We start from the raw sequence: 14,338 nt of genomic DNA on the forward strand, positions 1-14,338 counted from the left end.
GTTTAAAATCGAAGGAACTAATCCCGTCAGCTCACCTTCAAATGGTTGTTGTTGTGGTTCTAATATGAATGAATGAATGACTGCAGTATTTCAGCTTTCTGCAGCGTGTCGTTCTGTGGAGTTGAACAGTTTTCCAGTGTTTGAATGGAGTCTTAGGTGAGCTGGTGCGATGGAGCTGCAGAGAGGGATGGATGGAGTAAAAGGTGAGGAAAGATTCCAGAGCAGGGGTCTGCAACCTTTAACACTCAAAGAGCCATTTCGACCCGTTTCCCACAGAAAAGAAAACACCAGGAGCCGCAAAATCCTTTTGGCATTTAAAATGAAGACAACACTGCATTTATCGCTTTTTTACCTCTATGCCCTTGTTAATCAGTCGTGATTAATTACAAAGCCTCTAATTAGATAGATTCATTTTTTAAATTGTGTCCTTCCACTAATATTTATCTTACTTGGTTAATGTCATTTTTGCTCCTGGACCTCATATGTTACGTAATGTTAGCTGGAAATCAATATTTTGCCAACGTCTATTTAACTTGTAAAATCTATTTATCTTAAGCTAATAACTTTTCTCCGGTAAGTCGCTGCCCTATTTTCCAAGACGACACTCCTCTGACTCTCTGACCTGCTGCCTGGATGCTGGACATCACATCGAGCAGTGCTCTCACGAGTAACGTGGTATGAACCTGACACATCAAAGAGTAGATCTGAGCAAGACATTTATCCGTAGTTTACCTTAGTACTCACGAGTACCCGACACTATGCAGGACTCTGCTGTGAAGGCGGAGACGTGCGGCAGTGGTGTATTTGCGACAATAAAAAAAAGAAAGAAATTTGAAGGAGCGACGGCTAGGATTTAGGAATGGAGGCCCGCTGCTGCTGAATGAATGCAGAGGAAACACTGGGATCCAAAGATCAACAGCACTCCAAATAAATACACACAGGCAGCGAGTGTCGGAGATTGACGGCTGGGACGCATATTTTGACAGACAAAAATTAAGACATTTTATTTTGATGTTACAAGATCACCATAATCTTAAAATTTAGAATTAAATTATTAAAAATCAACAATCTAAAATAGAAGAAATTTTAATTAAATAGCCTGCTGATTATTTATTTTCCAAAGTTACAGGGAGCCACAACAGAGGGATGAAAGAGCCGCATGCGGCTCCGGAGCTGCGGGTTGTTGACCCCTGGTGTAGAGGAAGCACCAGTGTAGAGTTATATCTGAGCTATTTCAAGGCAGGAAGAGATTATTTTAAAGCGAAAAATAGAGTAAATATGCACATATGTTTAGTTTGCAGATTTAAATCAATGACTGAAGAGAACCTTTTAATCTGTCTAGCGGCCAAAGGTACGTACAGACATTTCATTGTGTGCTTTTCTGACAGTTTAAAAATCTGGCCAGAACATTGAAACAAAACCTCAATGACTGTTGTGAAATATGTAGTAAATTCTGTATGCAGGGGTCCTCGGTTTACGGCGTCCTCGACTTACAGCGTTTCATCGTTACATCAGAACTGGCTACGTGGAACTAGTTGGTGAGTGGAGTGGATGAATTCGTCATCATGCTGTGCTATCAGACGGCTTTGTTTCCATTCTCCAGTTGTACGCCACTTTGGATTGTGCTACATTCTAACATTTTGCCCTTCATGATGGCTCCCACTCTTCTGATGCTTCAAAGAAAAGGAAAGTCGTCTCCACGGAAGTGAAATTAGATAGAATATAACGCTCAAACTGTAAAAACAGTGCAACACATTCTGTTATCTTCTTGCAGAATGATTCATACACGCATAAAGTCGTCGGTAATCATGACTTTTCCAAAGAACTGATCGATTTCGTGATGCATGGAACAGCTTTGTTTATATTGTCGCTGGAGTTCCGACTCACAGTGAAAACTGACTTACACTGATCTGTAGGAACGGAGCTCCAACATAAGTCCAGGACCCTCTGTATTCCCTTTAACCAACATATTCTGGAGCAGTTTGTGCTCATCTTTGGAGCAAAGTTTTTGAATTGGCATCTTCAGCGCCTACTTTGTAAATGTAATCGCACTCAGACACACTCTGTATCACACTCCATCAGCCACGTTCCCTCTCCAGATACAGATCTGGGTTACTCGCTGCACAAGCGCATTGATCCCTGCTGTTGCCGTGGAAATGCACTTATGATTGACACTACCAATTAAAAGCCAACGCTAAGAGAATGGGATGTTGTTGGCATTTGCATGGAATCAGCGCATCCGGTCCGCTTCATTAGCCGCGATGATGAAACTCTCCTCCCTGAATAGCATCCAGTGAACATTGGCTGTGACAGGTGTTGGGATTGGAGAGCCTCCACATCTCTTCTGCACTATTACCAGCATGACTCTTGGAGCCGGGCCACTGTCAGTCCAAATGTAAATTCATTTGCTGTGACCCCTTGTGCATCTGGCTGCATATAATGCTGTCATTCTGAATCGTGTCACCTGTGGATTACATGTGCTCTCCGAGCTGACATGTTGAAACAAACAGACGCACATTTACCCACGTGAAAACGCTGGGTAAATTTGCACTGCGCCTTTCATTCAATTTGTGCTCACAATCTGTGTGTAATTAGCTTTGATTTACTCAGGCAGCAGCTCATTACACAATCAGACAAGGACCTTCTGCCTTCTAGGTGCGTTCTGAGAGCCAAGAGGAGCTCTGCGGGTTTAAACGAAATCACAAATCCAACTTTGGTGACGCAGGAGTAGAAATAATCATCAATGATCACTGATTAAATGAAGACAATATTCATTTATGGAGCGCTTTGGAATAATAATGCAGTGGGAGTGTTCAGCTGCTGATGGGAGGCTTCATGTCGAGTATTCCAGAACTGGAGGATATTTTACGTCCATCAAATATCAAATAATCCATGTAGAAAATACTAAAACATGCAGTAGTCATGATATTCTTGTCCTGAGACTGAATCTAAAAAAATAGAAGAAAAGAATGTGTCAAAATATTTTAAAATACCTAATAAGTCTGGAGTTCCCTTAAAATGACATTTTTCTCTTGTCCCACCCCCTGATGACCAAACTGAATCTCTAATAAAACAGAATCAAACTTAAATGTCCTTGTGTTGGTTTTATTTTGTTCATTCATGTCTCTGTAATTGTGGGAACATTTTTTTTCAACAAAAATGTTAGCATGTTAGCATAACCTGTTGATGACATTTTTGTCCTTTTCTGTTTCGTTTTGGTCATTTTGTGTCTTGTTTTTGTCGTTTTGTGTCTAATTTCTGTTGTTTATGTCTTGTTTTTGTCGTTTCCATCATCAAACAGTTGTCCTAAAGAATGTGTAGAGCAAAGCTGTGTCCTCTCTTCTATTTTCCATCTTTTCATCCATTGTCAGCCTTGATTGAATGTCTCTCTCTACCTCATATTATCAGGATCAGACTCATTCTTTGGACTGTTTTCCATCAGTCAGTTTGTCCTCTTGGTCAGCAGTAACAGCTAGCTAAATATCTAGCTTCTACTGCTGAGAAAAAGATCACATTAGCATGGATTAGCAACCCTGTTACTGTGATTAGAGTAGGGTTAGCAAACAGCACAGAAAACATGGAATAAAAATGCTACCATTGATGTGGAAGCTGAGCCAATCAATACCTATTATTGATTAATATGGAGCAGAACACTGGAGAAGAGAAAGTTTATTTTTTAAACATTTTGAATCCCAAATGTTCCCCAGTTCTAAAACACAATCATCTGCTAGTTCTATATGGTGAATTCTTATTTGTCGGTGTTCCGTGACATTTCCTCTGGTGCTGGTGACCACAGCAGCTTTATTCTCGCTGGTTTTCCATTTAGAAATAACAAAAACACAAAAACCGGAGCGGGGATAAAATTGTAACTGAGAAATAAATAAATAAAAGGAGACGCAGGAGCAGAAACACCTGTTGTGAAGCGAGTGAAGCTAAATATTGGAAATCACTTAGCAGCTCCGATGTCCTGCCAGGCTCTCTGAAGGGCATCCAATGAGGTCTGACAGTCCCATCGACGAAATGACAATAAAATATCTGTTTAAGTTGCAGCGCCTGTTGATCCTTGCCAGTAGTCTAGTAATTATTCTGGCAGGTGAAGAGATTTCTGGCTGTGAGCAGCAAATATTTCCAGCATGAATCTCTTCTGACTGACTGTAGTGGGATGTTTATGTCCAAACTGGGATCGTTTCCTGACTTGTTCTAAGAGATAAAGCAGATAAATGGAATAGTGCATGACACACAATGAAATGAGATTTTCTGCTCAGTATGTTTTCGATATTGACGGGTAAGTTTTTCTGTATTTTCATCACGATGCTGCAAAGTGAACTGATTGGATTGAACACACGGTGAGTCAGAAGACCTCGGACAGACATAAAGGATTGATTGAAAGCGGAGGTACTTCAGTTCAAGAGCTGATCTGAAGCAAGCGTAACAAACAGTTATTAAAAATAAACCTATTCTTAGTTTGTTTTCATTCTAAGGCCAACCTCATAGTTTCCCTTCATTCAAGTAAAGTCTGAATGAAGAAAACAAACATCTGAGTGTCCACAGGCTGACGTCATGACATTTAAATGAGTCGGGATGATCGGTGTCTGTCTGTCTGTCTGTCTGTCTGTTAGCAGCATTACTCAAAAACAGACTAACGGATTTGGATGAAATTTCCAGGGAAGGTCGGAAATGACATAAAGACCAAATTTTAATAGTATGAAGACATTTTAAAGTCACTTGGACTCATCATTTTTAGTATTTTTTTAACCCTCCTCAGCCATCCTAGACGATTAACTGATTATGGACTGGCTTTGACAGTCAAGGAGGATTTTTTTGAGCAAGTTCTGGACAAATTTGAGTAATTTCTACTAATTTTGCACACATTTCAGGTCACTTTTTACAAGTTTTAACAACATTTAGAGAACACATTTATTTTATGAGGTCAAATTTGAGTCATTTTGGACGTGTTTTTATTGTTTTAGTCATTTTTGGAACCCTTCTAAGCCATCCTAGATGTTTAACTCATTTTGGACAGATTGTGAACTGGAGAAGAGGATTTTTTGAGCAAGTTCTGGACAAATTTCTAAAAATTTTGGACAAATGTGAAGATTTGTTAAAGATTTCTGTATCATTGCCAGATAGTGGCACGGCATCACTGTAACCATGACAACCAGTGAACACTACATCAGCTGATTGTGATCCTACTACAAATCCACCTCTGAGGACTTATCAGGACTTATCCATCAGAAATGATCCAAGGAACAACTGATTAAACTGTGGGGGTGTTTCTGAGCCGCCCGCTACATATTTAGGTCACATGATTCGGTATCCGTACATAACGTACACATGCAGAACACAAGCCTGTGCTCAGCACAAGGTCATTTTTCATTACAGATTTCATCAGTCAGAAATGATACAACTCAGCAGCCTTGATGGAGTGCTGAGTGCTTTCTAGTTTTTATTTCTAGTTTTTATTTCTAGTTTTTATTTCCAGTGATTTGTTGCTCTCTCTTGTCATTATAGCTGCTGTTATTCCAAAGTGGCCTGATGAGGGTTTAGCGGATGCTTCAGAGATTTGTGAGACAGAAGAAGAATACGATGTGTTTTAGCTGTCTGTCAACCTTTTCACCCAAACCCTGCTATTCAGCGTCTGCAGCCACAGCATCAACAAGCTGCTCAACGCTTCGCTTTTCCAAAAGATTCATCTTCAGCTCCTCATGCACAGATTCACAGCCATGCATGCCCACAGTGGATGTGGAACTCCATCAGGACATGTATGATGCTGGAAAGATCTGAATGCGTGTTGTGTAAGTGTGTCTGTTTACCCCCAGCACATTTCATCACAAACAACCCGACGGACCATAATCTCTCTTTGTTCTGTGTTTTCCAGCTTTTCCTCTTTATCATTCTCCTCCAAGGTTCAGTTTTTTTAGTCTCCCACTCCCGGTCTTCCTGCACCCCTTTTCGTCTCCTAACTCCTCTAATCCCTCAACAAGCCTAACATTTCTTCCTGTCTCCTAATTTCTTTCTGTGCGTCTCTTTCTCACCTCACCCAATATCGCTGTCTTCGCCATCAGCCTTCTCTGCTGTTACACTTCCCTGCTGTCCACGCCATTTCCCTGGAGTACAGTCAGTGTAGTGTGGAGAGGTTGGGGCTGTGAGCAAAACACTCTTTCCTCTCCACTTCACACGGGGCTTAGGGATGAGACAAACACAACTACAGACGGATGAGGCTCCTCTGAGAGCTTCGCCATGTGTACGTCTGAGTGGAACAGATGATTTCTCAGTGGCCAGAAGAGGAACCTGCTAAAAGCAGCGGTACTACTTTGTAAAGCATCGCTGAGCAAAATGTTGCTTGTTCACTCCTGCCGGCCTTTAAAGACACGCATTTGTTTCTCTAAGTGTGCACCTTCATGTGCAATATGTCTCTGCTTACATTTTTTAACACTTTGCAGATACATAAGCTGCATGAATTGGATCGTCTCCTCTTCAATCCCACGTCTTCAGCAGCTTTTTTGTTGCTCAAGTAGGACACAGAAAATGTAGGAAGATATAAATAAATTAGGAAGATGAGAAGAAGCGAGAGAGAGGGCAGCGTGAGAGACAGCCGAGACAGAGCCAATGAGAGGCTGCGTTTGATCTGCGGTTCCTCCACAATCTCCTTATTCACAAAGAACAGAGACAAAGTCACAGATGCCGAAACACAAATCACCTCGGATGCATTATTATGAGGAGGATCCAGGCGGCGAGAAAAAAACACACAACAACTTTACAGAGTGAAGTAGCTCCACAGAAAGGAGGGAAAGGATAGTTGGAGTGTTCTAACTACCTCTCTCAGGTTTGATCTATAATTCATCGCTCATCGTCACGTACTCCTCCACATCTTTTCAACTTTCTCCTTCTTTCATGCCCGCCTCACTTTTTTGCGTCCTTTCTGACCTTCTCTGCATCTCTGTCTGTCTGTCAGCGTGCGTCGTTTAGACCGCTGTCATCTGTCGCTGCGCATGCATGACATCATATCCATTTCTTCCATGCCTCACAGGAAGAAGCGGTGAAGCGTGACGGAGAGGCCTGGAGGTCCGGGGCTAAATGGAGCAGAGCACCTCAGCCCTCCTAGTGACCACGACGGCACCACTAGTGACACACTTTCCTCCTCCTGCCCTCCCAGATGACCGGGCAGAGGGCCAGAGGGACGTGGCTCCTCAGACAGTAAGCAGCAGGAACCAGCGTAGCGCCACACAGAGCTTGGGCCAAAGCCAGATGGATGCATGTTGAACAGTGTGCGCCAACGACGTCGGATCATCGGTCAAATCCGATTTGTGTACCAAAAGTCCGGTAAAACTTACTACATTACTGGTCTCATGTCCGGTGTAATTTTTTCCTGTAACCCCGAAGTTCCACATAATGTGATCGCGCCGCGCAACAGAATGAAGCGCCGCTGTCTTGCTCCGAAAGTCAAAACACACAGCAAGCGCAGCGCAGCGGCGCGCCGTCCGGATGGGGAGGGCTGCTCCTCAGAGAGGCTCTCGTGTGAACAGCGATATCACGCGATAAAAACACATGATATAAACAGAAAATAAATAAACCACACCTCATTTCGCTTCTACAAGGTCGCTCTGCTTGACCCAGCCACATTGCTCTGTGATTTATACTTCTAGCATGGCTGAGTACATGATTTATGTTTTGATCTCAAATGAGTGCTTTTCTTTATCCAATGGTTAACTTTGTATGGTTTATTCTATATAAAAGCGGTAATTTCTCTTCGCCCATGGTGTCGTGTTGTATCTGGGACATAATTAATAAAGTAGTAAATTTGTATAACAATTATTAAAATTAAATTATACATTAACTTTTGGTACATTTGTGCATAAAATATTCGGTCCAGTAAAAACTGTTTCGGTCCAGTAAAAAATGACTGTTTACTGGTCCACGGTCCAGTAATAAATTGTGCCCATTCGCGCAGACTGATGTTGAAGCTCAAGTGTTGCAACCGTGTGGCAAGAAGAAGACTGTCTTTTGCTGGAAGCTAGGCAAGGATCTGGGGAATAGCAGCAGAGAGAGGCAGGACATGTGACTTGGACGTGGGGCAAGGGAAAATAGAGACCGGATGAAGTGAACTACAAAGAGAAAAACTCACTGATTGAGGTCAGTGAAATGTCACAGATTGCAGCATGGGACATAGTGCCATCGAGTGCAGAAAATGTGGCAGAAAATGATAAAAAATGCTCCCTGCAGTACCTTTGCATATCTTAGTAGTGTGGATTAGAGCGAGTTAAGGTCTTCCAAAATGTTCTTGCTGACTCTCAAGAACTGCACCTCCTTAAATGTCAGAGAGGCGAGATTTTAGCTGGTCTGGTACAGATTCAAGTCCTCCAATGTGAAGGTTAAAAGTCACAAAACTTCTGGTCAGAAAAATGACTGACAGCTCACATAAACTCAGCTGCAGCAGGTGTGGAAGGTCAGCGAGTTCAACACTGAAACGCATTATCGACAAGGATCCACATCTCGAAAAGTAATCATCCTCTGCTGCCCCGGCGTTGCCCTGGTAACAGAACCAGCTCCTCGTTTAAAGCCCCATTCCCTCCAACAGATGATGGGCTCCGTCTGCTTCGCGTCTGAAATGTTCTGACATGAGCTGCCTGTGAGAAATGTTTAGACATGAGATCTCAGAAAGCAGTCAGACGATCAAAACAAAACCTTCAAGATGGATCAGAAGAAAAACGACACGACAGCCGGAGACAGTATTAATTTCAGTTTTCGGCCGATCAAGCTGTCATATTCCAGCATCAGTTAAACTTCCTTATTAGTTTACATCAGTCAGCTCCGTGTGGCCACAGGTTGGAAACATTTCTTTCATCAAGTTTTGGATCAGCAAATTAAACAACAGCTAACTGTGGAATTGAAATTACAGCTCAAGAGATCAAATGGAAATGACTGTGGAAAAAAAAAAAGCTGCAATCAGACAGGATTCTTAGTTCAGGTCATTTCAATGTGGCTGATCAATAACTTTAATCCCAGAGTGTAAATCGTCTGCCTGGTGTTAATTACACTTCCAAATGGAGACAGTGTCCTCTGGTGTACGCTTTTGCATTAAAAACCAGGATTAGTAGTTTGATAAACACTAAACAGTCATGTTCACTGAAGAAAAAAACTAAACAAAAAATGCGATTTTCCAATATGTATTGAGTGAAAACGAACAGAAACTGTGATCAGAAAACATCTGTAGCTGCAAGGTTTTATCCACAATAATCTGGGTAGTCAATCAGTCAGTCAGTGGTGATTAAGTAGCACTAATTCAGCAACAGTTAAAGCACTTCTTTAGATTTTCTTTAGAGTTTCTGTTGATTCTCATTAACCCCACAGCTTTCCGGCTGTTTCTAACATGCTTCTCTGTGGTATCATACCTCAGTTTTTCCTTCACAGAATCCAGGCATCAAACACTTAAAGGTCAGAGGGTCTCTTCATTTTCCTCTGGCTTTAATATCCTGCAGGTTTTTCATGTGCAGAAACTTAATGGATTCCTGTTTGCTCACGTGACCGTGGCAGAGCCGCTGTAATGTTGTACGAACGCCGCTCTGAACACACAAACACGCGTGTATACGTCATGGAGGCAGCTCCAGGTTTAATAAAAACGCCTTCTGACACACGAAACCACAAGTGGAAGCGCGCTGCTCGCTCAAAGCACAAGACATTGGCCGCTATTGACGCTTCCATTATCCTCAGGCCTACCCAAGTGCTGCCATAGCAACCGAGGATTAACGCTGGAGGTGCTAAAGCGACTTCACTTGTTGATCTCAGAGGAGCCGGTGAGGAGGTAGCATGGAAAGATTCAGGCCCCGTCCACATGAAGACGAAACGCTGAACAGTTTCAAAAACGATCGCTGTAAACACGAAGGCGTCTCAGAAAATGCATGCGTCTACACGAATGCACTCGATACGCATGGAAACGCTGTAAAACACATGCCAGACCTCTAGGGGCGCTGTAACAATATGACGGAAACACGCAAACAGAAGAAAAAAACTGTGGGCATGCACACTTGTGGCAAAAGTTGTAAACAGAGAGCTTCATCAGCGCATTTGCTACACTGTACGCCGCCATTGTTGTTGTCGTGGCCGCGTGTGGCGCATGCGTGTCAATGAAGATACGAAACTGAAAACCAGCGGATCGCCCGTACACACGGAGCTGCGTAAACGGTGTTTCAAAATCTTTCCACTCTGGAACCCGTTTTCAAAAATGATCATTTACAGACCCCCAAAACGCCGTCTTCGTGTGGATGATACGCAGATTTGGCAAGAAACTGATGAGTTTAGACCTCGTTTCGTCTTCGTGTGGATGGGGCTTCAGATACAAGGACCAGACGGAGACAGCTAAAGCTAAAAAAGGCTTTTAGATGGAGAAAAGAGACGACAGAAATGAAGGAGAGCAGAGGAGAGACTGATGCATGAAAAGAGTGAAAAGAAAATAATAAGTGGCGGAGATGGGACAGAGATTTAGAGAAGGAATAAAGGATGAAGGTGCTAGCAGTGATTCAGCAGTCATAATTTCTTTCATCTTATTTTAATTATTTGTCTGTTTGTAAAGCACTTTGTGCTACAACTGCTGTATGAAAAATGCTATATAAATAAAGATTATTATTATTATTATTATTATAAAAAGCTGCTTCATGATCATGTTCAAGTCTTTTAGAAGCTTTTCTCACAACTTTGAGACAGACTCGGCCATCATTTTTCCAACACAGATCCAATAAAGGTGGAGTGAAGCTGCACTTCCATGCATAACGTGTTACTGCTACTGCGATTAGTTTAGCCTTCCCTGTGATAAACTGCTGATCTGTGGAGGCTGAACTCATCCGGTTTGTACCTCAGATCTCCACAGCCAAGGACAGGACCTGTAGTTTTGAAAATGGACGATTAGGTTTGAATCTAAGAAGAGTGAGAATTATTCTGCCTAAGAGGTAACAAAAAGGTCACCAAGAGTGTCACTAAACCAGAACACTCCAGTGAGTTTGAAGGGCATAATCATTTTTATTATTGCCAAATCGACAACATTTATCAAAGCCAGAAACTGTAAATACAGAGAGCTTTTTACTGGTCGTTGAGGTGATAATGTGCGACTTACGGGTCTGTAAAATCACGATATTTCATCCAAATCCTTTATTCTACATGTCTCATTTAAAAAATCTCCAAAGATTAACTAAATGCTCAAACCTGATTCTGTAAAATATAAAAAATTCTGAAGCCAACATCAACGTGATGAAAAATCAGGGACTTTACAGCTGAATGTAGCTCAAAGTTTCATAGAGCAGAGAAGGTAAAAGTATGGCAACAAATTAAAATGACTAGTTAATGAGTTTTTAATTAAATAGTAGTAAATCTATAGAGCTGCAGGCTTTTATGCTGGAGTAAAGAATTAGCCCAAGGTGAGGAAAAATGTGACAGGAGCAAAAACATAAATGAAAAGGTTTTTTTTGTGTGTTGTTGCTTTTTTTCTGAAAATGTTTAATCTGGCAGACATAAGAATCCAACGGGATGTGTCTGTCAAATTAGGTAAACTCTGAAGGATAAGACGTGTGTAGTGGCGTCCACATCCATGAAGGAGTCATGGAGGTTCTTGACACCTGATCGTGTCTTTCAGTGTTTAGAAATTTCTTTAGAAAGCCCAGACATAAACCACAGTGTTACAAACACAAGTCAGACGAATAATCCAGTTTAAAGCGAATAAATCAAACATTTTCTGGACCCATTCCTCATGCACCACTCTGCAGATGTGAATGTCTGGGCTGACTCATTTAGCTCTGTGGGTTGAAAATGTTGCACGAACTTTGACAAAGTTGGAAGTTTTGGAAATTGGATGCTCTCTGTGAGCTCTGAAATCGAATGAATACCTTCACTGAGTTCACACTGTGGCTTGAGTTCATGTTCTATTTAAACGGAGAGGCAGAATGTGCCAATGTCTCCCTTTCTTATCTTACAAACCTTCTCCCCGACGTGCCCCTCTGATCAGCCATGCATGCTTTAGTCAGAGACACCCGCAAAGAGGAGCTGCACAATTACTGCAGTCGTCACATAGTTCTATCTGCTGGAATAGAGAGGCTGGAGTCTGAAGTAATCTGAGCTGCGACACGGATTCTGCTGGGAACACTAATCTGCCCGAATAATAAGCATATTAACTGTCGTATGCAGAATTCAGAGATAGCTGCAGAGAGATATCTGAACCTTCACACAATAAAGAGGGAGGCTGGTGGAAGGTGCTGCAGAGGCAGATATGAGAATAAAGGAAACAAAAGCAGAGATCTGTAAGTTAAAACAGCTTCATAAGGAAAGCATCTCTGAATGTCTATATGTACCTTCAGCTCACCTTAATTACCACTGCACACATTGTACATCCCGTTTTAGTGCTTTTACATGTGTATCATCACATATCTATGCATGCATGTGTTAATTTGTGCAGATAAGCTGCAGTTTGTTCATTAAAAGTGGAAAGTTTAAGGCAGCTTTATGGCCAGTTTCCAGCTCTGTACGATTAAAATACAGGAAAAAAGATCAGAACAGAGCAAAGTTTGATCCAAACAGTCCCGTTACGGTGGATTGGTTAGGTTTAATGAGGTTCTTGTCCACAACAGCTGAATTACAAACATTAACCCTCAGATGCTCCAGTGATCAGATCCTACAAAAATAATAAGATATGAACCGCATAAGAATCAAAGTGTTTTTAGTGATTTTAGTCATTGTGGTTTAGAATAATCATTTATATTATAGTTTTTATTCTATTTTTGTCCACACAAGATTGATTTCATGTTCAAAATGTGCTTATTTTTCATTTTATAACAGATTTTGAACATTTCAATGATTGAAAAAGAAGAATATTACACAGAACATCAATGGAAGAAAGTCAGTATCCATTTTCTTTCCCTCCAGCTGCTGCTGCTCTCCATCTATAATAATCCACCTGATCGATGACATTTCTGACATAGTGTGTGTAAATGGAACAGTAAATCTATTCCTGACAGCCACAGTTGATAAGAATCACAGGTTTCCATGAGATTCTGCAAATCTGATCATTTCTTCAAAAGTATAAAAAGCAACTTAAGAATTTCATCTGAATGACATCACAAACATGTTTTGTGAGGAACAACTGCAATGTGAAATGGAACTCAGCAAAAAGATATTAAAAGAAAACATCACCTCTGATGCATCTAAAGGTTAATATAATAAACACTCAATAGATGAATAGAACGTTAAAGCTGCATTTCACCTTCACTTCTTTTAGTAAACTCAGCTGCAGGCTTTATTACCACGACAAACTATCCATGGAAATTAGATATTTAAGTGCATAATTTTTTAAAACCTTTTCCTTTAAGTGAGAATATCTTCTTAAAAATGGAAGAAAACGCTTCCATCTGTCCTGCTACTTCATGGAAGGTGCAGTTAATTAAAATGAATCTCAATCAAATCGATACTTGGTGTGATATCCTCTTTGGTTCTCTTAGAAACACTTTACTGATTTTTATTTTTTCTAAATATTCTTGACACATAGATTCATCCCACAGCATTTTGCAGGATTTGGACCCACTTATGGAAGCTTGGGGTAATAATAAAAATCTTCTAATTTCTTTAAAAGTGTGAAAGGTAACTTAAAAATGTAAATGGAACGATATCAAAGACATGTAATTTGAGGAATACCTGGAATATGAAATGATAAACATTTTTAACGACACATATATTGCAAGAAAACGACGTCACCTCTGATGCATCTAAGGGTTAAGCAACTATTCATGTTTAAAATGTGACCTTTAAAATCACATTTTTAACTTTAAATAAACAATGAGCCGAGTTTGACAGAATAACCCGACTTGACTTTGCTCTTTTCACATAATTACACATTAATGTGCCGCCGTGCTGCTCCAGGGAGCGATGACGGTCTGCTGTTTCACTACCAAGCCCCTCCAGTCAAACACTCGTATTTCTTAGCCGTTGTTTTAAATGATTTATTTTTTAATACCACAGCGGCTGAATATTAGTCGAATGCAAAGCATGAGGTGAAGCTGTTGTACTGTAAGTCTCTGAATGGGACGCAGATACTACGAGACCCCGAGCTTGCTTCAGGCATTAAGCACTGAATTTGTTGCGTTGCAGGAAACAGAACTTTTTTCCTTCTGTTCGTCGTTTCCTTGACAGGATTAGCTGCCTCAAAGTTTTTGTACTTTTTGGGTTTTATAGATGAAAGAAAAAAAATATTTCCCCATTTTATTTTTTACTTTTCTTCTCCTTCAGAGGAGCTGACTTCCTGGCTGAGAGCTAGACGAGCAGATCGATGCCTCTCTCATGTTTTTGCAGTGAATTCGAAGGT

At 41.0% G+C, this 14,338-nt stretch overlaps 1 protein-coding gene across 6 annotated transcripts in view; it reads right to left on the minus strand.

Moving 5' to 3' along the window:
• Positions 1-14,338, minus strand: part of LOC110965689 (protein phosphatase 1 regulatory subunit 29) — a 109,515-nt gene that overhangs the window by 18,478 nt on the left and 76,699 nt on the right. For 2 of the 6 annotated variants that reach the window (XM_051940874.1, XM_051940873.1), the window contains one exon: positions 36-175. The exons of the other annotated variants lie outside the window; for them this stretch is intronic. The gene's annotated coding sequence lies outside the window, so the exon portion shown is untranslated. The remainder of the gene's footprint in view (positions 1-35; positions 176-14,338) is intronic. 6 annotated transcript variants of the gene reach the window in all.

This window comes from Acanthochromis polyacanthus, chromosome 21, assembly GCF_021347895.1.
Source record: "Acanthochromis polyacanthus isolate Apoly-LR-REF ecotype Palm Island chromosome 21, KAUST_Apoly_ChrSc, whole genome shotgun sequence".
Lineage (NCBI taxonomy): Eukaryota > Metazoa > Chordata > Actinopteri > Pomacentridae > Acanthochromis > Acanthochromis polyacanthus.